Genomic DNA, 25,990 nt, shown 5'->3' with positions numbered 1-25,990 from the left:
TAAGCCCTGGAATTAGAAACCCAACAATGGAACTAGCTGATTTCAATTGCCCGTGAAGCTATCATATAACTGAGGAATAAAACTTGGTGAGTTTTCATTTTAATAAAAAACTGTAACAGGACCAGGGATGCTTGTCTGAAACGAATAATTCCCACATTTCTGGATGCCATTGAATAATGGTCTCTCATCCATGAATTAATTATAAAACTAGAATACTCTAAGAATATCAAAATGCATCCCCCACACTCCCTTTTAATAACTTTATGTTTCATCAACTCTGAGCTTAAAGGATGGAAGCAAAGAGTGTTCATGAGCCAATTTTTGAAACACCTCACCGGCTGCAGCACCTGAGAAGACCATCAGGGTGGGCTACATCCCAAACATCGTCCTGGTGTGACCAGCTCAATTGAAGAGTCAAATTTAGGGGTGACTTTTAGAGGGAAGTCTTTTCCTAATAATACTCTTTCAAGGAGCATATGTAAAACTCCCCCACTCATTCCCAGCTAAGTAACATTTCTTTGAGTCTCTCAGCACAATTCCATGAGTTTTAGATGTTTTTCTACTTAGTCCAATGGTCATTTTTGGACTTGTATTGCAATTCAGTCCTGGTTGTATTGTTTTTAAATGTCATTCTGATCTTTTTCCCTCTTTGCCCCATTGGTGTCCAGTCCTGAATCTCATCAACATTAAGAGAGCATCTCTTGTCTCCAGCCTGTACCCAACTCATGAACAAAGCAGTCCTATTATTCTCAAGCTTTAGAAGTGGCTTTTCTTGACTCCAAGGAGAGGGACTACCTCTCACCACACACCCGTGGGGAGAAGACCAGGCCAGAGCTGTTGTTGCTGAACTTCTCTTATTAGGGGGCTGGCAAGGCTGAGTCGGGAGGAGCTGGTTCTTCTGCAGCAGGGTCTTTGTGAAGTGCTGCAGGAAGGTAACACCCTCTTCCCCCTGATTTTTAGCACATAGTATCCGTCCAGATAACCCTTCAGCTGTGGCCTTGGCCACAACTCTTGAACAAGGACAGCTTTCTGTGCACCAAGCATCATTCAGCTTCTTTACATATGCTCTTCACAGCAAACAGTAAGTCTGTCCATACACACAGGGAGGGGATTGTGGTTTGAGAGACATTTTAGAACTCTGCCTGGCTCAGCTTTCTTGGTTTTCCAAGCTCATATAGCAGTTAACCTCCCACAGGGATTTCAGTCTATACTCAGGGGTCAGGGGGCAAGAAGCAGGGAGACATTGCACACACACACACACACACACACACACACACACACACCCAACAACCAGTAATTCATGTGGTCAAAGAAGCCACAGTCTCTCATTTTTGGCAACTCAATGTGATCATCCATCCAGTTCTGAGAACATCATTCAGGCTTCCCAGGTTCCCAAGAGACTGGTCAGTAAGCCAGATGCATCACTAGCATTCAACACACAGTATAACTTCTGGGCAAACCAAACAGTGGTATTGGTGGAGGAAACTGCAAAAAGCACTTAAAGAAGAGTTTTGGAATCAGAGAGAGAATGTTTGATCTGTTCAAGCTCTTTAACTGCCCAAAGCCTCCATTTCTTAATATTTAAAGCAGGGATCATTTCAATCACTGCATGGTATCATTTCTGAGGAATAAGTGCAATAACGTATGTCATTCCTTTTGCACAGGACCTGGCACCAGATAAGCTTACAACAAAATTTCTTGGTAATTCAACGTCACTGCACAATCTAGCATTCCTTACTTTATTGCTGGGATTTGATTATTTATTCATTTGGACTCTACTACAGACTGCTTCATGCCAGGACCAGCAAGTAATCAATTAACACTCAATTTTCCTGTTGTGAGACCTGTGTGTTGGAATGGGCCTAGTTTCCCTGCCCTGCACTCTGAGACCTCAGGAGTAATCTTAGAATCTTGAAAGCTCAATACTTGTCAAATATTTCCTAACACATAGTTTCTTGCCTCCTCAGCTATCTATGATACATGTTAGGATGCTCTTTTGTAATTGATTTGCAGGGATTTACTCCATTCATAAATATGTTTTTGTTTTGTTGGTTAATCCACACCTGAGAATATTTTTTCCATTGATTTTTAAAGAGAATGGAAGGGAGAGAAAGAGAGAGAGAAACACTGATGCAAGAGTGTCACATTGATTGGTTGCCTCCCATATGCATCCCGACCAGGTATGTGCCCTTAACTGTGAATCATATTCTTTTTTAAAAAAATATATATTTTATTAATTTTGTACAGAGAGGAAGGGAGAGAGATAGAGAGTTAGAAACATTGATGAGAGAGAGTCATCGATCAGCTGCCTCTTGCACACCCCCTACTGGGGATATGCCCACAACCAAGGTACATGCCCTTGACCAGAATCAAACCGGTGACCTTTCAGTCCCCAGGCCGACGCTCTATCCATTAAGCCAAACCGGATTCGGCATGGGAATCATATTCTTTGGTGCACGGTTCAAAGCTCCAAACACCAGCTAGGGCTCATAAATATATTTTAATTTGGGATGAGAATATTATATTGTCTTGGATTTATTATCTGTCAAATATCAATATTCAAGTTTCCAATCATGCAGACATGCCTGATGATGAAAATGGGAATCACATCTGTGCTTCAGTGAGGGAAATAATAACCTTTTCACAAAATAGTGCTGAGACAACTGGATATCCACACGCAAAGCCAGTGTTTATCCTACGGTGGTAGCCTGAATAATGTCCTGTTCCCTGGAACCTGTAAATGTTACTTTATTAGGAAAAAGGCTTTTTGCAGATGTGAGTGAGGATTTTGATATGTGGAGATTATTTTGAATGATCAGGGTGGGCCCAAAATGTAATCACAAGTGACTTTATAAGGGGAGGCAGAGGGAGACTTGACACACAGAAGACTTAAGGCATGTGAACACTGAGGTGGAGTGTGAAGTGATGCGATCACAAGCCAAGGAATGCCAGCAGCATTCCAGAAGCTAGAAGATGAAAGAAATGGATTCTCCCTTTGCACTTCCAGAGGGACCACAACTCTGGTCACACCTTGATTACCTCAGAACAAAAGATTCACACAAGATGAGGGAAAGGATGGAAAAAATATATTTCATGCAAATGAAACAGAAAAAAAGCTGGAATAGCAATACTAATATCTGAAAAATAACTTCAAAATAAAGGCCATAACAAAAGACAATAAAGGCCACTTCATAATTCTAAAGTGGTCATCGATATAACAAAAGGATATAACCCTGGTAAACATATATGCACCCAACATAAGATTATCTAAATATATATTTTTTAAAAAAAAAACTTCTGGAGAACTTTGAGGGAGAGATCAACAGTAATACAGTCATAGTAGGGGACTTTTAACACCCTGCTGACTTCACTGGATAAATATTCCAGATGAAAAATTAACAAGGAAATGGAGATACACACTAGACCAGATGAATTTAATTGACATTTACAGAACATTTCATCACAAAGCTGTAGAATATATATTCTTCTCAAGTGTACATTGGACACTCTCAAAGATAGACCACATGTTAGGACACAAAACAAGTCTCTACAAGTTCAAGAAGACTGAAATCATATCAAGCATCTTGTCGGATCACAATGAAATTAGAAATCAACCATAGTAAAAACACTCAAATACTTGAAGGCTAAATGGCATGTTATTAAATAATGAATGGGATTATTTAATTTTATTGTCTGCTCTTGCCTCTTTTGTCAAAAATTTGCAGGTTGGGAAAATTAGATTCATGAAAAAGAAGAAGAAGAAGAAGAAGAAGAAGAAGAAGAAGGAGAAGGAGAAGGAGAAGGAGAAGGAGAAGGAGAAGGAGAAGGAGAAGGAGAAGGAGAAGGAGAAGGAGAAGGAGAAGGAGAAGGAGAAGAAGAAGAAGAAGAAGGAGAAGAAGGAGAAGAAGGAGAAGAAGGAGAAGCAGCAGCAGCAGCAGCTAGACTACCAACTTAGACCATACACAAGAATAAACTCAAAATGGATAAAATATTTAAATGTAAGTTGTGAAACCATAAAAATCCTAAAATAAACCATAGGCATAAAATTCTCAGACATCTCTATAGCAATATGTTTACCGATACATCTCCTAGGTCAAGGAAAACAAAAGAGAAAATAAACAAAAGGAACAACATCGAAATTAAAAAAACTGCAGTTAAAGAAATCATCAACAAAATGAAAAGGGAGCCCACTTTATGGGAGAACATATTTGGCAATGACATACCTGACAAAGGGTTAATATAAAATATATAAGGAACTCAACTTTTAAAATAAAAGGCAAATAATCCCATTAAAAAATGGGCAAAGAACTTAAAGTGGACATACAGATGGCCAAGAGCCATATGAAAAACTGCTCAAAGTCACTGATCATCAGAGAGATTAAAATTAAAATGACAATGAGGTATCAACTCACAACTGCCAGAATGGCTGCTATTAATGACAAGTGCTGGCGAGGCTGTGGAGCGAAGGGAACCACACTGCACTGCTAGTGTGCTATGCAGACTGGTGCAGCCACTAAGGAAAACAGTGTGGAGTCTTCTCAGAGAAATTGAAAATGGAACTGCCATTTGACCCAGTGAATCCACTTCTAGAAATATATCCTAAGAAACTAAAAAATGTCAATCAGAAAGAATATTTGCACTTGACTGGCATAGCTCAGTGGCTCTCATTGACTTAAGAAGCAGGAGGTCATGTGCCCCAACTGGTTCAATTCCCACTCAGGGCACATTCCTGGTTTGTGGGCTCAATCCCAAGATTGGTGCATGCAGGAGGCATCTGATCAATGATTCTCTCTCATCATTGATATTTCTATATCTCTCTCCCTCTCACTGCTCTGAAATCAATAACACACACACACACACACACACACACACACACACACACACAAATAGCAGCACAATTTATAAAAGTTAAGATCTGAAAACAGCCCTAGTTCCCATCAGTAGATGAGTGGATTAAGAAACTGTGGTACATTTACACCATGGAATACTATGCAGCTGTATAAAAGAGGAATCTCTTACCCTTTGAGACAGCATGGAGAGACCTGGAGAGTGTTACACCAAGTGAAATAAGCCAGTAAGAGCAAGACAAGCATCACATGATTGCACTCATATGTGGAATCTAATGAACAAAATAGTTCCAGAGAGATAGAAGCAAGAAACAGAATGATGAATCTCAAAGGAAAGGTGTGGGGGGGAGGGGTGTCTGAGGGAGAGATTAACCAAATAACTTACATGCATATATGCATAACCCATGGACAGACAATTGAGATGTCCCAGGGGAAGGCAGGTGTAGAGTATAGGGGGGGGGGGGGGCGGGGAGGAAGAGGCAGACATCTGTAACACTTTCAACAATAAAGATACATTGATAAAAAAGAAAAGAGAACTTTCTATCTTGTCCCCTTTCTCCTAAATGTTTTCCTTCTTGGGCACCCAGCAGCTTAAATTCTTTTTTGGAGACTTCCACTCCTGATATTATGGGTATACATACTTTTACTCATTTATCCCTATCAGTACAAATAAAAACTCTGGGCAAACATGACAAAAGTATGACATAAAGAAGGCCAACTAGCCAGGGAGCTTATGATCCAGGGAACAATAAGACAGTGAGTTCGGCTTTTCTTCCTGTCTCATCTGCACCTTAGACTGCATGCTGGAGAAACCAATACTTGGGAACTCCAATGGGTGTGCACAAGGAAATCCAAGGCCCCCATACACTCAAGGGAGAATTACCACCAACTCTAAATAATTTCTCCCAGAAACGAGATGATGAGGGAACACGGTCCTATTTATTTTATGAAGCTAGTATTATTCTAATACCAAGCCAATAAAGGCAATAGAAAAAAGTGAGCCTACACATCATCATTCATAAAGGCAAAACAGAAGTCCTTTTAAAATATTTACGAATGGAATTCAGTACTGTGTGAAAATAAATATTTACCATGACCAACTGTGGTTTATTCCAGGAACTTAAGATTGTTATAGTATTTAAATATCAACCAAGATGATTCACCTTATTACAGGTTAAAGAAGAAACAGGACAAAATTATATCAGTCATTGTGGGGGACAGCATTTGACAACATTCAATACTTATAAAAAAAAAAAAAAAACTTGTATAAAAACCCTCGGGGGGGGGGGGGGGGAGCAGAGGTAAACTCTCTCAGTTTGATAAAGGGCGCCTACAAAAACCCTGCAAATATCATTATGCTATATGGTGAAAGACGAAAAGTGTGTCCCCTACCATCAGAACCAAGCAAGGAACCAAGCCCTCGTCATTCTATTCAGCAGAGCACTGGAAATTTTAGCCAGCGTAATAATGAAAGAAAATAAAAGAAAAGACAAGTATCAGAAAGGAAGAAATAAGATTGCTTCTTTTTGCATAGAAAATTTTCTACATAGAAAATCTCAAAGAATGTACAAAAAACAAACTCCTAGAACATAGAACTTCCAAGTGAGTTCAGTAAGGTCTCAGAATGCCCAAGCAACTAACAAAAAATATATTTCTATATACCAGCAAAAGACACATGGAAAATAAAATTTGAAATGCAATACCATTTAAAATTATTCCATGCCAAGGGACCCACCTGTGCATGAATTCATGCACCAGGCCTCTAGTCCTAAATGATAAAAGTGTAATATGGAAATCAAGCAAACGGCAAAACAACCAGTCACTATGACACACACTGACTACCAGCGGCAGATGCTTATTGCAGGAGCTGCCCCCTGGTGGTCAGTGCACTCCCACAGGGCGAGCAATGCTCAGCCAGAAGCCAAGCTCAAGGCTGGTAAGCATAGAGGTGGTGGCAGGAGCCTTTCCCACCTCCCCTGTAAGGGGGGGGGGGGGGGGGGCGGCGGGGCGCGGAGGGGAGGTCAGTGAGTAGTAATGGGTTCAGACTGCAAGAGCCCCAGACTATGAGAGGGATGTCTGAATGCTGACTTAGGCCCAAGGGAATCGGGTCTAAGCCAGCAGGCAGATATCCCCCAAGGGGTCCTGGACTGTGAGAGGGTACAGGCTGGGCTAAGGGGACATCCCCCCCCTCCCCCACCCCAGTGCACGAATCTCGTGCACCAGGCCTTTAGTTTCTAAATAAAAGGTTTAAAAAGCAAATCCAAGGTGAACTATTCACCCTGATGGGACTAGATTTTCAACATACCATTATCACATAGTTAAAAATAATTCTGATAAATAAAAATAAAGTAGAAGGAATAATGATATCAATTTTAATATTTACTGTATAGTAATCATGACTGTACGTTTGGTGGAGGGATAGACACATAGATAGATGGAATAAAACAGAGAATCCAGAAATAGACTACCAAAAAATGGTCGCTGTCATATAAGAGTTAAGTTTTGAGGGAATGATCTTCCTCTCCTTCAAAACATCTTAGATTCTAACATCCTCTTAGTATCTTGGGACTGTCTGGACAACCAAGTTTCAGATACAATTGAAGATAAAAACAGCAGGAAAATTGAAGCTGATGAGCGGTAGTACCTTAACCTCCAATTAGATGTGCACAGAAGTATTCTGAATGACTGAATCAATGTACCTGCTGAACACATCTGATGTAGAAAGGCAACTCTAGCAACTGACCTGTGCCACCCACAGATACTCCAAGGTCAGAGGAAAACAAAGGCAAAGGAAACTTTTTTTGTTTCTTGACCCTTTCCAGGTTTTGATTGTTTTGTTATGTTTTAAAATATATTTTTATGTTTTTTTAACTGTGAACCAAAGAGTTACTTTTTTTTTTTTTTTTTTTTTTTTACTTACTCACTGAAAAATGAAAACAAGTCTCAAACATTACATATGAGCAAATGTCTAATTTTATCATTAGGTACTTTTACCAGCAAAGGCTTGACTCTGGTTCAGTAAATCAATACCCGCTAGGATCCTTGCATGGGGATGGCATGAAACTGCTCTTAGTTTATAGTTTGTCCTTCCAATACTTTCATTCCAAGTGCAGTCATTAGAACTGATTTGATATTGTTCATGAAAACACAATACTTCCTATCTTTTTTAAAAGACCTCTCCAAATAGAAACTTAAAGGAAATTATCCTTGGTTAGAGAAAGGTTGTGAGAAAGTAGAATGAAAATACTTATTGAAAAAACACATGGCTTCCAGGCTCTTAGAGATATGCCTCTTTTTCTCTCAGGTTTTGATTTGGTCTTTCTTTCTTTCTTCCTTCCTTCTTTCCTTCCTTCCTTCCTTCCTTCCTTCCTTCCTTCCTTCCTTCCTTCCTTCCTTCCTTTCTTTCTTCCTTCATTTCTTTCTTCCTTCATTTCTTTCTTTCTTTCTTTTTTTCTTTTTTCTGAACCATTGCCTGGAGCAGTGGCCCAGCTTTAAGGGAAGTTTTTCTCCACCCTGAAGAAACCTCGGAGTGACCGAGGAAATCCTGTGATTGGCAGTCAGATCAGAAGGCAATGAATGGGTCATCACTTGCACCTAGGCAAAACCAGAAGCCATTTCCCCTGGGTCCTGCCAGTTTCTCCTTTTAGCCATGAAAAACAAACTCCCTCTAATAGCATCCTGCTGGTTCCTGTTTTCTGCTAGAGACAGCGTCTTGGCAATTGGGATAATGCACCATTAAATGCTGAGACATGTACTTCTTTGTTTTATCAATCTTGCTGACTGTACTTCCCATGTCTTTTTTTACTAAAATCAATTAGTAGCTTATCAAATTTCCAGTTAAGTAACTCTCATTTAAATTTATTTACTTTCTAAGAACTCAAACTCCCAGTTCTGGACAGTCTTATGTAATTACAAAGTTAATTATAGTCTCCTTTTCACTCTAACATAATCACCTTGATATGGCTTTACTTTTACAGTGGTTTCCCTGGGGGTGGGGTCTGCTTGACTTTAAGGCCTTGAGGATGATGTGTGCTTTCTGCACTAACATTTTCTCTCAGATTGCAAACCTCTGAGAGCGACGAGGGCGGTATGAATGGCTGTGAATCTCAACTCTCACATTGATTGTGAGTGTTAGAGATGACTGTTCAGTGTTCCTGAGAGCCAGTATTTTCCTGTGGAAAATACGGGCACATTCTTATGTTGTCCCTTACACATAGTGGGTGCTCAGTAACTATCAGTTCCCGTAGTTTCTAGCAATTCCTACACAGCAGAGCCATAGATAGCTCAGGCTTGCATCAAAACCTAGAATATGGGGATCCCTTAGAAAATAGGTCTGTTTTGATGGCTACACAAATCTTTTTCCAGGCATTCTGATACAGGACATTACTGGGTTGGTGGGACTTATATTTGAAAAACCTAGTTAAGAGAGTAATCATTCCAAAGAGCTTTAACTGTCAAACAGAATGTCATTCCCAGCTATCTGGATTGTCCTTCCTGTCCTGGAATAACTCAGTTTAGGTTAAAATGACTACATAAGTTAAGGGAATGTCTGAAGGGAGCCTAGTAAGAGATTATATACTAGTATATACTAGAGGCTCAGTGCATGAATTTGTGCACCAGTGTGGTCCCTTGGCCTGGCCTGCTGGATCGGGCTGAAACTGGCTCTCCATCCTCCAAGGATTCCCAAATTGCAAGAGGGCGCCCCGCAGCAAGCTAACCTACTGGTCAGTGTCTGCTCCCTACTGGTCAGTGCATGTCATAGTGAGTGGTTGAATGATTTAGCATATAATTAGTATATTACGCTTTGATTGGTTAAATGAATGATTAGACAACTGGACACTTAGCACATTAGCCTTTTATTATTTAGGATATATATATTAGTGAATGTGTCTCAAAGAACATTATAAAGAAGGAACTAAAAATCACACATCAACCCCTTTTCATATATGAGATCTATGCATGTATTTTTGTTAAAATGGGGTTATATTAGATAGTTCCCATATAAACCAATACCATTTCAATGTCTCTATAACAATAAGCCTAGAGATGCCATAACATATTTATTCACTCCCTCTTTTATAAGATTTTATATTTTGAAATAGTTTAACTCACAGAAATTATAATAATAGTAGCATTTACTTATATGTAACTTTTGCCCGATTTTCTAATAATAATATCTTACATCACAGTGTTGGCATCTGTTAAACCTCCTTTCTTGAGTTAAGATTTTTCCTTGATATGGTGAGCAATTTGGGACTATATCCTAGATGAAATGAATATTATTTTATCATATTCTGGTTCCTACTTAAGACTTCAATTTTATCTGCTAGTCAACCAATTAGGTTCAAAATGCATGTCCAGGCTCTTTCTTGTATGTCATGATTCAAATGTCAGTTTATAAAGCCTGGCAGTGCCCTTCTCACTACCCCAGCTGTGTGTCATGGAGATGACAGCAGTCAACCCTCAGTGGTGGTTGGGGTGGGAAGGAAGGGGGAAACATGTCTTCTTATTGCAGAACTAGAGGCCCAGTGCACAAAATTTGTGCACGGGGTTGGGAGTGTCCCTCAGCCCAGCCTGCACCCTCTCTAATCTGGGACCCCTCGAGGGATGTCCAACTGCCCATTTAGGCCTGATGCAGTGGGATCGGGCCTAAACGGGCAGTCAGACATCCCTCTCACAATCCAGGACTGCTGGCTCCCAACTGCTCGCCTGCCTGCCTTCCTGATTTTCCCTAACTGCTTCAGCCTGATCATTCCCTAATCACTCTCCTGGCTGCCTGATTGATGCCTAACTGCTACCCTGCCAGCCTGTTTTCCCCTAACTGCTGTCCCCTGCAGGCCTGGTCACTCCTAACTGCTGACCCCTACAGGCCTGGTCACCCCTAACTGCCCTCCCCTGCAGGCCTGCTACCCTCCAACTGCCCTTCTCTGCATGCCTGGTCACCTCCAACTTTTTCCCTCTGTTGGCCTGGTCCCTCCCAACTGTCCTCCCCTGCTGGCCATCTTGAGGTGGTCATCTTCTGTCCACGTGGAGGCAGCCATCTTGTGTGTTCGAGTGATGGTAAATCTGCATATTATTCTTTTATTAGATAGAATGGCGACAGAAGACAGAGTTTTCTGCACTAATACACCTGGAGGTGTCACCTTGTTCCTGTAAGAGAGGATGAGGCCCAAGTTCACAGGCCCAGCAAGGGTGGACAGCCTCACTGTGTGAGAGGAGCACCCACTAGGTAAAGGGGGACTGCAGATGGTTTTCACAGTGTTCTCTCAAACAGGCAGATATGGTTAAAGGTTCATGCACTCTTGGGTTGCCCCTTTTTTTGCAATTTGTGCAAAAGAAAGCAACTTTTTAGGGAACCTATTTTTTGGTTTGCACCCTTTGGCATTCCTGGGTTGCAGGCTTCTTAAACACCCCAGCTGGGTACACAGGACACACACACACACACACACACACACACACACACCCAAAAAACAGGACCTCATTCTTTAAGTCTTAAGGTTCCCAGCTAGTCTGCCTTCACCTCCATCCAGGCTTCTGCGGTGACTGATGTGCTGAGCCCAGGGATCCTGTGACTGGCGGCAATAAATGGGATGCACCTTGCTTAGAACCTAGTACAGCTCCTTCAGATGGCTGTGTAGGATTTCTAAATTTTTGCTCTTATAATTAATTCTGATATTTATTTTCTTGCTCATGCCACTTGGCTTCTTAATTCCTAAATTCTTGTAAGTAGAAATCTTGAGTTAAGAAACACTATACTCCTACAGCTCCTGATATACAATGTGTGCAGTGTACCCCTAACCCTGCCACTGCTGTTTAGTGTTCTCTTTCATTTTAATATCAGCCACACTGATACACAGGAGACTGTCCAACCCCAACTAGTCATCAAAAAACGGCAACACTGGCTAATAATTCACAAAAGAATAAATCTGTATTTATTCTTTTGTGAATTATTATACCTTTTGTTCACTTTTCTATTGAGGTGTTCATCTTTTGATGACTGGTTTGTAAAAGCTTTGTTTAGGTGGTGATTAATGTTTTGCCTGCCATAAAAGCTGTAGATATGGTTTCCAATTTGTCCTTTAGTTTGATTTGTGTGATTTTGTCACATACAGGTTTTGCTTTTTATATAGCCAAATCTATTAACTTTTTGAAATATTTTTCTGTTGGGTAGATTGGCTTTCTAGGCCATACTCTCAGCTCAAGCAGAATGCTCCACACTTTGGACCCCTTTTGGCATTTGAGATGAAAGGAGGGAAAAGAGAAGCCAACACATGTTTCTTTAAACCACAGGAAGATGGATGGAGTAACAAGTGGGAGAAACCTGCCACACTAGTCTTCTGTCTCATCAGAAGTGAAATAAGAGTCCTTCAAAATCACACTGAAATCTCTACTTCCCTCTCTAACTACAGCCAAGTGTGTACATCACCCAGTCAGAGCCATCTACATTGCTTTTCTGCAGGTGAAGTCCCTTTTCCGTGAGTATATCAGACAGAGCATCTTTTAAAGATCTCCTCCCATCCCTGCTCTTCAGCTGGGCTCAAGTAGTGAATCAGAAAGACAGTGATTGAAATAGCACATGGCAGCATCAAATACCATTTTTTTCTAACTTTGACAGTTTCCAGAGTTGTCACTAACTTGTTCTCAAGCTGAGACTTAGTGGTTCCACTGCAGAGTGTCTACTGTGGCAGTAAGAATCAGTTTCAGTCTTCTGTCAGATAGATGGCACTCATAAATATTTAAACATTCCAAAGTATTATCCTGATTCCTATTTCAGCCATGCCACTGACCTGACCTGAGCAGTCCACTCAATTGATTTGTGTGAGAGTGTTCGAGAGGGAAGCTATGGATTATGTTTTGTGTTTTCTTTCCAGCTACTGCAATGCTAAAATAGCAAGGACATGTTATTTTTTTCTATGATGCTCTTTAAGTGGCTATAAAATACTAGATGTCAGACAAAGCAAAGGTGAAGATGAAATTCAAAAAGAGGGCAAGGGAGTTCAACCCAAACTGAACTACGGAGACTAGGGTTTCAGGTTTAGAAGTAAAAGTCCAAAGTTTACTTGTTTGTTCTCACTCCCTGATGGTTAATTGCAGTCATTCAATTAATTATTCAATGTCTTAAACTATTTTGATAACTCCTCATTAAGAGAATCAATGCTGATAATTAAAGGGTAGGTCAGGGACCCTATTCACAGAGAGCAGGGGCCCAAATGAACAACATGAAGATAGTAGTTTGCATTCCTGACACATAACCAGGCTGTGAATATCCACAGCACCAGACAGAAAGGAAAACCCAAAACCATGAGCTTGCAGAGCCCATCGCAGTGATTAGACATTTGTGTTCACAGTCCAGAATCGATATTACCAAGACTTCCCACCATGCTTCAGTAGCTGTTCATCAATTATTTAAGGGGCTCTTTTGTTCAAATCTTCTCTTTACAACATTACTTTGTAGCTTGAAATGATCACTTCCTTGCACGTGACTGCAGGATGGGGCTTACTTTACCAGACAAACTTGAGTGAAGGGTGTTTGGGGAGATGTGCTTCCTTTCTCATTCCTGGTCAGAGGCCGGTCAGGAGGCCTGTGAGCTGTTCAACTTTTGAGTGATACCCCAGCTTCCCTGATGGGTATCATGGGCCAGACACCCACTTGTCCATGAAGTGAGTGCAGCATCTGCAACATCCTTCCGCACCAATAGCCAAGGCCAAGGAGAGGCTATGCTCCTTGAGTTGCTTGCTGAGCTTGTCCTAGCTCTGCTTTGTCAGAGTTCTTATTGAGTTGCAAACAAGGAGAAAATATTAAGATCAAGTCCTATGTGTCCCCAATGTTCTGTCAGTTGTGTCCACTTAAAACTTACATTCAAGTTTTGAGGCAACGCTCTGCTATGTGGTTCTCTTTCTATATGAGGTGACTTCGCAGATTACAAATTCTCAAAAGAGGCACAACTTTATCAAGAGCTTATTAACTGCCAGTCACCAGGTGAACAATTTTTTTGACACAAAATTATTTTTAAAACTCCTGTAAGGAATATGGATGTTTTAATGATATTGATCCTACCAATCCATGAATATGGTATATCCTTCCATTTGTTGTTTATATCTATCTTTTTTTCAACATCCTATAGTTTTCAGAATACAAGTCTTTTACTTCCTTGGTTAAGTTTATTCCTAAATATCTTAATTTTTTGTTGTTGCAATGGTAAATTGAATTTTTGTTTTTGTTTTTGTTTGTTTGTTTGTTTGTTTTGTTTCTCTGAGAGATCACTGTTGGAATATAAAAATGCTATGGATTTTGGGGGTGTTCATTTTGTATCCTGCTATGTTTCCAAATTAATTTGTTCAATCTACTGTAGGTTTTTTTTATGGAACCTTTAGGGTTTTCTATGTAGAGTATCATGTCATTTGCGAATAATGAGAGTTTTACTTCCTCCTTTACAATTTGGATGCCTTTATTTCTTCTTCTTGTCTGATCACTATGGTTAGGGCTCCTAGTACTATGTTGAGTAAGAGTGGTGAAAGAGGGCATCCCTGTCTTGTTCCTGTTCTTTGGGGAAATGGTTTTAGTTTTTGCCCATTGAGTATGATGTTGGCTGTAGGTTTGTAATATAAAGCTTTTATTATTTATAATTTTTTAAGTTTTAGTGTTACATAACTTATTATCAGTTTTTCGTGTGTGTGTGTGTGTGTGTGTGTGTGTGTGTGTTTTAGGTAGGTCTGTAGTGCTTTGTGGTCCATATTACTGAAAGCAATCTATAGACTCAATGCAATCCCTATTGAAATACCAATGGACTCTGAGCAGAGGCTCCACAGAGCAGGGCCGGGTTCTGTCCACACACCGCCATGCATCCAACCTGACAGCTGATTCTGGTCCAAGTCCAACAGCTGAGCAGTTCGATTCTTTTTTTCATTTTACCCCAGGCCAATATTCTCCTTTAATGAAAAAAAAATACAGCTATTTTTTAAGTTCATGTTGAAATTCAACAGTGTGTATTTTACTCAATTTTAAACACTGTCGGCATGACTTTCCTCCTGGGTGTACCGGCAAAGAGTTCAGATGTTGGGCATACACAGAGCGACCTGAGGGAGTGGGGCAGATGCTGGCCAGACTGTGAGGCTAGCCCCTTGTCCTGACAGTGAGAATGCAGAGCCGTGTATATCATTGAAGAAATGCTGGAAGGAAGGTAAATCTACAACTTCCTTTTGTCATGATTCCTCATTGTGTAACTTCCAGTGGTATCTACTGTGTATGGGCAGGTTTCCTCTCACTGGCTCCTAAATTCTCTTCGACAAAATAGGAATATTCATAAGCCCTCCCAGGTTAAGAGGAAAACTGGACTTGTGTGTGTTAGGGTAGACAACTTCCCCAACCACTTAGTGGGGTCTTGGGAAGGTTCGTTTCGTGAGTATTTGTTGAATTTGATGTGTGGACAGAATTCCACCTCTCTAAGGACAGGCACTAGGCAGGTGACCTTAGGGAAGAGCCTCAAACCTGGACTGAGGGGCAGGTGAGGGATTGGGGGGCCCCTGATCCTTCGGGGAGACCTGCCTGAGCTGACGGCTCTCGCTGGGCAGTCAGGATTGTAAGAGTGGAAGCATATGGGATGTTGAGACCACCTGGGCCGTAGTTAGAGAGCCTAATACCAGCAGCGCTGAAAGCCTCCTGACTCCCTTCGTATTTCTGCTTTAAATTCTGGGAAACATAGAAGAGTGTCCTCTCTACTTCCCAAGAGAAAAGGGCTAGAAATGATAACATTGACATGCTCTTCGTGAAGCCCCATTTCAGGGCTAACTTGTGAAAGAGGCAAACTGCATGCTTCCCGGCAATAATGGCTGCAGTGCCGCTTTGATGCCTGCCATTTTCCCAAATGGCCCATTTATCCCTAGAAGTGTTTCCACCCTGGAAATGTGCCTTGAGGTGAGGCAGTGCCTTTTCACTTGCTTTTATTTGGGGCACGAGATCTGGTGTGTGGGCAAGGACTGAGATGTGTTTCATGTACAATAAAATATAGTTATTTCTTAACTCTCTTTTCTTGCAATGGGGTGGCGGAGTCTTATACTGAAGACAACAGAGTATGTATAAAAATCCTAAATGTGCCTACACTTAATTAATCTCCCTAGATTTTATCTCCTAATGCTACATAGGTTTGGAGAAAAAATAAAATAGTAATCTATATTTAGGTCTGAAGTTTTACATATAGTTCATATCCCCAACATTAAATGTTATTTTTAAAGTTATTTTTCACTTTTGCATTTGAAATTTGCAAGGCTATGATGTTAACACAAGGCAATAAAATAATCACAAAAACTTATACACTATAAGCCATCAGCAGAATGAATTGTTTACTTACTAATATCAGAGTATCAATTCTGGTAAGTGTCCAGTCAGTCAAATTCAAACAAAACTTAGTGAACAAGTGGATATCATCTATTTTGATTCCTTTTGCAAGAATATAATTAAATATATGCAATAGTTACTATTATAAACATTATAGTGCTATTTTCCCATAATTGTGAGGGTACAGGGATCACTAATAGTACAGAAAGTATGTTTCTGGCATTTCTCAATATATAAAACCACCTACCCCATGTCATTATAGTAGTATGTGTGTTCTTATAACATTATGCATTCGAAATCTGGGTCAGTTCTTTCACCTGCAGTAACTTCCTCATAACAGCTTCTGGGAGTATGTGGGGACATGACTGCTGCAAAATCATCAAACCAGAAAAAAATGAATCAGGTTTTACTTCCAATTAAAGAAATAAAATGACTAACAAGCAGAAAAAGAGCTATGTTAAGAGTAAATCACTTAAAGTCTAAAATTTTAGCATCTCAAGATTCCTGTCTAGGAGTTAAAATATTTTAATATGATTGACAAGTTGGATCTAAGAAGTCACTCTGGATCTAAACAGAGACAATTTCACATTTTATTTTATTTTTTGAAATATATTTTTATTAATTTCAGAGAATAAGGGAGAGGGATAGAGATAGAAACATCGATTAGCTGCCTCCTGCACACTCCCTACTGGGGTTCAAGCACACAACCTGGGCATGTGCCCTGACCGGGAACCGAATTATGATCTCCTGGTTCATAGGTTGATGCCCAACCACTGGCCACACCGGCTGAGCCTATTTCACATTTTAAATGGTTTACCCTTGTGAGTACACATTAGCCATACAAAGCCCAGGGAGTTTTCTTTCTTCTGTGAATATCTCACGACAAAGTTTTGGCAATAAAACATCAGAGTCGCTATGCTTCCTTAGCATTCAGCACAACGGTGCCCTGAAGTTAAAATACCACATTTCAGTTCTGCACATCTCACTTAAAACAGAAACCATTTCAATCATCAAAAGCAAAAACAAAATGCACACACAATAATCCCAGCAAGTCCTGCTATTCTTCAAGGTTTATAAAATAAATCTTCGTCACTAGTGAGTCTGCGTTCATTAACTACATCTGCAAATAGGTTTTGTTACTTTGATCCCTTTCAAAGCACTTTAATGCAAGGGCTAACGGAACAGGTCAGAGGAGAGAGGAGGCGGAGCGGAACCTATGTCCACACTCCTTTGTAAAGGCGGCTGTCCTCCAGGGGCGGCCCATTCCCTCCCGGCTGGTGCATTCCTCATTCCCCCGGCTCTGTGGAGGTACGCTCCAGAGTGCCAGCAGGCTGTCACTGTGCAGCAGCCCCTGCCACAATTCAATGTCACAATTCAATGTGACAAAACAATGAAGCAGAGAGGGGGCAGGGGCAGGAAGCTGAGTGCACTCCTCGCAGCACACATAGGCCCAGATGAAGTCGCTGAAATCCAAGACAGTGTCTCACAAGGAGGCCAGGACAGTGATCCAGGCAAGAAGCTCTGCCTGCTGTGGCTCCTCCGAGATGGAAGCACCTCCCTTTGCTACCGGGTGACCTAAAACAAATTAAAGAGTGAGCATTCAACGCCCGGGCCCCCGGAACATACTCCTTCCTGCCCACACCGGCACGGCCCTGTCTGCCGCCGTGTGCAGGCTACCAGGTGGCAGCTTCCCCCATAACCAACCTCCCCAAACCAGCTCTTCACCCTCCTTTAAGCTTCCTGCTTGTACAATAGGTTGCAAAGACAACATGCACAAAGGGTCCCACGTGTGCTATTATGTGTCCTCGCTTTGCATTTGTGGAGCTACAAAAAACCCATGCGAGGCCCCTGGGACTAGCTCGCACGTGCTGAGCGTGCTTTGCTAATGGTGCTGGAATTTTGTCTAATGAATGCCAATGAAAATCAGCATATGTCAAGACCAAAATGTTGCCTTTGTTATTTTTTAATGTAGTTAACTTGCATTTTTTTTAACAGTTATTTTATGAAACTGCTGTAGTTACCAGAAAGATACACCTATACACCATTTGTTGTTGCTGTGGCCAGTTTGGCTCAGTGAATAGAGCATCAGCCTGCGGACTGAAAGGTCCCAGGTTTGATTCCCATCAAGGGCACATGCCTGAGTTGTGGGCGGCTCGGTCCCCTGTAGGGGGCGTGCAGGAGGCAGCCAATCAATGATTCTCTCTCATCATTGATGTTTCTATCACTCTCTCCCTCTCCCTTTCTCCCTGAAATCAATTTTTAAAATGTATTTTATATATATATATATATATATATATATATATATATATATGTAAAGTTTGTTGTTGTTTTTCCATTTGAAACACCCAAGCTCATCACTTAAAATCTAAGAAAACAGACCAGCAGTATCTATAGTTTAATTTTTTTAGATAAAAAAAAATTCTACAGGTTAATCAATACACCAACTATTGGGTCGGCAGCTAAGTAATTGCGGATTTTTTAAAGAAAATCAAAGACAATTTTTTCATGGAACTAAATAACTTTATTCTGTAATGTATTGCCCATTTTGATCAATGACCTTTTGCCATCTTTCAGGCAGCATCATAATCCCACGTTCAAAAAACTTCTGGTTTTTATTAGCAAAAAACTGAATCAGGTACGATTTGACATCATCATCATTATTGAAATTTTTACCATTCAAGGAGTTTTGTAAAGATCGAAACAAAAAGTAATCAGATGGTGCAAGGTCAGGACTATATGGTGGATGTGGCAAAACATCCCAACCAAGCTCCATTAATTTTTGCCGAGTGATCAAAGATGTGTGTGGCCTTGCATTGTCATGATGGAATACAACACCTTTTCGATTTGTCAATTCGGGCCGCTTTTCTTCAACTGCATTGTTTAATTTCGTTAGTTGTTCAATGTAGACATCAGAATTGATCGTTCGGTTGGGTGGTAAGAGTTCAAAGTAGACAATTCCTTTGTAATCCCACCAAACTGATAACAAAACCTTCTTTTGATGAATATCAGCTTTTGATGTTGTTTGAGTTGGTTCACCTGGCCTGCTCCACGATCTTTTCTGCTTGATATTGTTGTAAACAACCCATTTTTCATTGCCAGTTATCAGTCGTTTTAAAAATGGATCATTTTCATTACGTTTCTTTAGCAAATCGCAGCTGCTAATGCGTTGCGTTAACTGTGATTCTTTCAGTTCGTGAGGAACCCATGTATCGAGTTTTTTAACATAGCCAAGTTGTTTTAAGTGATTTTCAGTGCATGTATGTGATACATGAAGCTTCTCTGCAATCTCACGTGTTGTACTGTGACAGTCCGAATTGATTATTGCTTTGATTAGGGCGTCATCAACTTCAACTGGACGACCAGAGCGTCTTTCATCTTTGAGTGAAAAAATCACCAGAACGAAATTTGGCAAACCAATTTTGACACTGCCGTTCTTTTAAGGCTTCGTCACCATAAACAGCACATAACTTTTTATGAGCTTGCGATGCGTTTTTCCCTTTGCAGAAATAAAAAAGCAAAATATGACGAAAATGTTCCTTTTGATTTTCCATTTTTCAACGAACGCCAAACAAAAACTACAAAACAGATCAAAAAACTTTTTTTATTGATTAACAGCTGAATAGCCAACTATCAAATACAAAATGTGTTTTACATTTGTACTACGTCTGCAAACCTAAAAATTCAACTGAAGCCATATATGTGTGAAATCCGCAATTACTTAGTTGCCGACCCAATAGAAGGAAGAGGCAAAAACCTTAGGACTTTAATATGCCTTCACCAGGAAAATATTTTCAAAGTAAATGATGTTATTTGATAGCATAGTCACCATGGCTGTCTTTAGATCCAACCAGGTTTTAGTCAAATCCCAAATCCCAGGTTCCCTGTTAACTGACAGAGAGGCCTTTGTTTATGCATCTGCAATAGACCGGCTCCCAGGTTCACCCTAAACAATTCTACCTTCATACACAAAAGCAGCACAGACAATACGGTATTGACTAATGGCCATGGCTTTGTTCCAATACAATTTAATTTATGGACACGGAAATTTGGGTTTCATAGAATTTCTTGTGCTGTGAAATATTATGTTCCTTCTTTTCTACTTTTTCAACCATTAAAAAATGTGCAGCCCCTTTTTAGCTCAGAAGAGGCCAAGGGCTGGGTTGGGCTGGCAAGCCATAGCTTGCTGACTTCTTTCCTGGAGGAAAGTACTGGACAAACAGGCCAGTAAACGGTCTGTCAGAGGTAACATGTGTGTGGCAGACAGTCGATTGCTATGAGGCAGACAGACAGGCAGGAGGAGGAAGCTCCTGCTGTGCGGAGGGCTGTCAGGAAAGGAGATGTCAGGGGGTGCTTGCAGGAGGGGCGGGAGTGCCGACTCTGTGGAAGAGCCTTCCAGGTGGAGAGAGATGGCTGCAAGGAGCCCAGTCCATGCCCGGGAGTGGCCTCTCCCTGACTGTGGTTCAAAGATGGCACAGGAGCGGATGGCCAGATGCAACTGAAGGAAAGGAACTTTGACTGAAATGAGGAAAGGCACAGCCAGCAGGACTTCTGACAGATAGAGCGAAGGATGTGACAGAAAGAGGAATCAGCCGAAACCAGTTTGGCTCAGCAGTAGAGCGTTGATCTGCAGACTGAAAGGTCCCAGGTTCGATTCCAGTCAAGGGCATGTACGGTGGTTGCGGGCACATCCCCAGTAGGGGGTGTGCAAGAGGCAGCTGGTCGATGTTTCTCTCTCATCGACGTTTCTAGCTCTCTCTATCTCTCTCCCTTCCTCTCTGTAAAAAATCAATAAAATATATTTTTTAAAAAATAGAAAGAAAAAAGAAAGAAAGAAAGAAAGAAAGAAAGAAAGAAAGAAAGAAAGAAAGAAAGAAAGAAAGAAAGAAAGAAAGAGGAATCAGTCTTTGGCTCAAAAATCCTGACTGAGTTGGTCATCTCTTGAGCTGGAAGGACTGTCTTTCTTTGCTTCTTCACCTGTTAAGTGTGGAAATGTACCTGCCACCTCCGTTGTCATGAAGAGTGAAGGAGACAGTGACCCAAAGAGCGCGGCCCAGTGCCTGGCATGTGGCTGACGCCGGGAAATGGCTCTTTCTGGATCCCATCTTCTCTATACGACCTAACAGTGTTTACAGCCAAGAGCTGACAGACATCTAGGATGTTACTCTCAAAAGCATCCTCCTTAAGGAGCTCATTCTCCATGCCCAGCTCATTTTGGAGCCCATCTACACTGAAGGGTGGAGAAGATTCTTTAGGATTCATTTTCCTGTAAAGCCTTGGTTTTGCTGACTGTATAAGAGAGGTCCATGTGACTTGGGAATGTTGGTGGATCAGGGTGCTAGCATGCCAACATCAGCTCCCCTGTTTTGTGACAGGGGACCGAGTGTTTCACACTCTGGCCGTAGGGACGAGGGAAGACCAGACCCAGAGGGGGAAAATCAATCTCAGCTGGACCTGGAAAGACAAGAGGAATTTTAGAAGAAGGCAGGGGTCAGGAGGGTGAAGAAAAAAGCAATAGGCACAGACACACAGCTTTCTGGGTGGGTGGAAATGAAGGCTCCTTTCCAAATGCTTATACTTTTCTACCTGTTACCTAGGGACCCATTAATGGTATCTCATCCAGGAAGAACCTGGGCAGGGAGGTAACTCCGGTGGCACAGGAAGCAGAGGAGAAGCCAGAGAGCAGGTGGGGAGCTCAGAGAAGCATCCCTTCCTGCATCCAGCTTGTTCATCAGAGTCACCCCAACAACTCTGCTTGTGTGGCTTTCTAGGCCTGACCCAGGGTGACTGTCCCAGAGTATCCGAGGGGTGGGGCTCCAAACAGGGCACTTCTAACAAGTCCCCAAAATGACTTTTCTGTAGCAATGGCTACCAAAACTGTTATAACACGGTAGCAAAAGAGGATGCGGATGGCCCAAGGCGACAGCCTAGGGGACAGACAGAAAGGGATCCACTGAGGACAATACCAGGAGGACCTGGTCATCTTAGATTGGATGGTGAGATCAACAGAGAACTCCTACCTCTGGCTGTCCAATGTAAAATACTGGAAACATTTAGATACTTAGCAGAAACCATCAAAATGAAGTAGGAGGATCAGGTAGGAGCTGGCAAAGAGCTACTAAAAATGTAGCCTGTTCTCTAATGCAGAAGCCATCACTCTCAGACTAACGACCCTGGACCAGATGACACTGTCAGATATCCCCTTGAAGGCAAAAAGCCCCTGGTTGAAAACTACTGCTCTAAAGTATAGCTCTTCACCCTTAGTAGTTGTTGTAAAAATCTGAAAATTGTCCAAATTCAATATGATTTACTTCTATTTTCAAATAACAGAAAGTCCTGGCAAATGGCTGGCTTTGGTGCTAAGTGGACATTAGGCACGTGATGCAACACCGAGAAGGCAATGCAACTCAAAATTAAGAACACGACAGTGGAGGTGGGATTGCAGAGGCAGTTATATTTTCCCACAAGAAGAAATCACCGCACCGTCTCTTGGGACCTTGAAAATCCCACAGGTAGAATAAACGGAACACCAACCTTTATGCTCGGGAAAGACCAGGTGACTGCTTCAGGAACTGTCCCTTCTTATTTCCATATCATCACCGAAGGCTGTTAATGTCTCAACTGCTTAATCTTTTCTGATTTTCCTTTAAATCAGTGGTTCTCAACCTTTCTAATGCCAAGACCCTTTAATACAGTTTCTCAAGTTGTAGTGACCCCCAACCATAAAATTATTTTCATTGCTACTTCATAACTGTAATTTTGCTACTGTTAATGAATTGTAATGTAAATATCTGTGTTTTCATTACAGATACCAGTGCATGAAATTTGTGCATGGGGCGGGGCAGGGTGTGGGGGGGCTGTCCTCAGTCCAGCCTGCACCCTCTCCAATCTGGGACCCCTCGAGGGATATCCAACTGCCTGTTTAGGACCAATCCCACCAGGTGAAATGTTTGGCTTCCTCCGCTGCCTGGGAAACCCAAGCCTTCCTTCTGTTCTCTGTGGCTGTAGCCATCTTAGTTGGGTTTATTTGCATACTTGCTCTGATTGGCTGGTGGGCATGGCTTGTTGGTATAGTCGAGTGATGCTTAATTTGCATATTACTCTTTTATTAGGTAGGATGGCTCTACAGCAGCCATTCTCAACCTGTGGGTCACAACCCACAGGTTGAGAACCACTAGCAGGGTCGCTTAAGACCATTGGAAAACACAGATATTTACATTACAATTCATAACAGTAGCAAAATTACAGTTATGAAGTAGCAACAAAAATAATTTTATGGTTGGAGGTCACTACAACTTGAGGAACTGTATTAAAGGGTCTTGGCATTAGAAAGGTTGATTTAAACCACTGATTTAAAGGAAAATAAAACTCTGACATAGGCAGCTTACTGTAGACAAGCCTACAATTAGCCCTTCCTTGTTTTGATGCTGTAATGGATGCACCGCCTAAGGAAAGTGGGAATGATGTTGTTGGGTAGCTGATATCCCTCCTCCAGGGAGGCCACAGCTCAGCCTCCACATGACCCCTGTCTCACCGGTGGCGTAAGGTCAGCATTGATTTTAAGAAACAGAAATTGTTTCTGTGGGTGCACGCTCTGCACAGAAGCTGGCCACAGCTCCACAAATGAGTTACTGCATCTGCATAAAAGACATAAAATGTTTTATGCAGTCCAAGTTGCACTGACTTGGATTAATAAAGGAAACAAAGTTTTATGACTATGAGATTATTCTCAGGTGGCATATCACTAAAAAAAAAAAAAAAAAAAAAAAGCAGCTAAGTATCATGATAGCTTAGGGAACTGTATTATGTTTCTACCACTTTGCGAAGAGCCAAATGAAATATCACTTCCGTTGAGGATTTAGCGAGAGCAAACTCATCTCCCCCACACACAGCCAAGATGCCCCTGAAGGTCTGCTTCCTGCAAACGCCCTCCCTGGCTGCACATAAACAGGGAGGGAGTGCTGTGGCAAGAGGCTACTTAGGAACATTCTTTTCTGGAACACGGATTGTGCTCATGGTCTTGTTTCACATTTAAATGTAAAAATCAATACAAGTATAATCTTCTGAAATGCCATTTCTTAGTCTACAAGAAATACAGTGAGGGGAAAAAATTTATCATTGATGGATGTACGACCCTAGGTCATCAGTAACACCAAGTTTTTTATTTAGGAAGGGGTTAGGGAAATGGCTTAAAGGGGCCGCTGGGAAAAGGACAATGGGATTCTTTTAAGGTGAGGTGTGCTTAGCAAGCACACAGAGTTTACACAGGTTGGAAGTGGACAAGGATTGGCTTAGAGGTAGAGCCCTAGAAATGATGGGAGTGTTAACCTCCTTCCTCCACCAACAATGACTCCATGACCTCCCACTTCACTGGATATAAAATATTACATCAGCTTATTTGTCCTAGTCACTGTTCAGTATAATCTATATAGATAAAAGGCTAAAATGCAAAGTGTCCCTCAGGAGTTTTGACCAGGAGACTGGGAGTTCAATCACTTGCTGTGACATATGCTGACCACCAGGGGGTGGCACAGAATGAAGGAAGGCCCCAGCCAGCAGCCAACAGCCAGCAACTGGAGAAGGAAAGCCTCAACAGGCAGCAGGAAGGCCCGGATCAGCCCTGATCACCGGCCAGGTCTAGGGACCCTGTGAATTTCATGCACTGGGCCTCTAGTCTGACATAAAGAGTTACACTGGGGAAAGGACATTCCAGAAAGGCCAAAGTCACAGGTGGGGTGGCATTGCCCAGGCAAGTTTGCCAATATAATCAATGGCCAGATAACACCACGGGGGACCATGGCTAATAGTGCTGAGGTTGCACCTGCGGCCGCTTTGTCTACACTTGCCTTTGTAGTTTTGACTTTATTGCCACTGCTACAGGCCCAATCTGAGTCATCTGGAAGCACTTTGCAGTCCTCTCCTTCCAAACAGGGATCCATGTGACACCACCACTTCTGAACCACGATGGAAGCTGAAAAACAAAGGCCCAATAATGCCTGTGACACTGCTTCTTCCTGAAAATGTGGACACATGAAGCTCAGCACACTGACCTCACTGACATGTGGAGTTAGTGAAACCTCACACCTCTGTCTGAACCTGTCTGTGACACTTGTTACAAGTGACATTGGACTCATTATCGTACTCCTCTCCACCTCGTTTTCTTCATCTGTAAAATGGGGGTGAAAGCAGAACCTCGCCACAGGATGGCAAGGACAAAGTTAATTCATGCTGGCTTTGGGGCATTCCCTTACGTTCTCAGAAAGTGTTAGCTCTTGCTGTGGTCCTCATCTTGGGTGGTAGGTTGCATGTTGATGGTGCAATGTTTAGTGGTTTATGTTGTCAATAGCAAAGGCTAACAGCAGTCAACATTTCTAACCCATGCGGTGCTCATCTCCCCATCCCTCCCAGCTGGTGCTGAGCACTGCAACATGGGCGGCCCCAATAGCCCCTCAGTGGCCACTTTCTAGACCAGCCATCTCACCTGTGAGTTCACTTCCTTTTACCTCACCGGGCCGGCAGGGGTCAACCAATAAAAGCATTTGTGTTTTAAGCCCATGGAGCAAAAAGTAGCACCCCAGTTCTCCAGGTTTAGAAGCAGAAGAAAAGTGAAGAAAGTACCATCAACTTGGCTGGTTGTTCACACAGAATCAAAGGGCAAAAGAATTGTGACTGATTTTTAAGGGTGAGCCCAGCCAATAGGCTGGTACCAGATAGGATGCTGGGGCTGGGAAGCTGGAAGGGCAGGGGAAGAAATAGAAAGACTCTTAGCCTATTTTTCTTGTTGAAACAGCAATGCTAATAGAAAAAATCC

This window comes from Pipistrellus hanaki (genome assembly GCF_964339955.1).
Source record: "Pipistrellus hanaki genome assembly, chromosome: 13".
Taxonomy (NCBI): domain Eukaryota; kingdom Metazoa; phylum Chordata; class Mammalia; order Chiroptera; family Vespertilionidae; genus Pipistrellus; species Pipistrellus hanaki.
The sequence above is the reverse complement of the archived record's forward strand: the minus strand, read 5'-3'. Positions refer to the sequence as shown.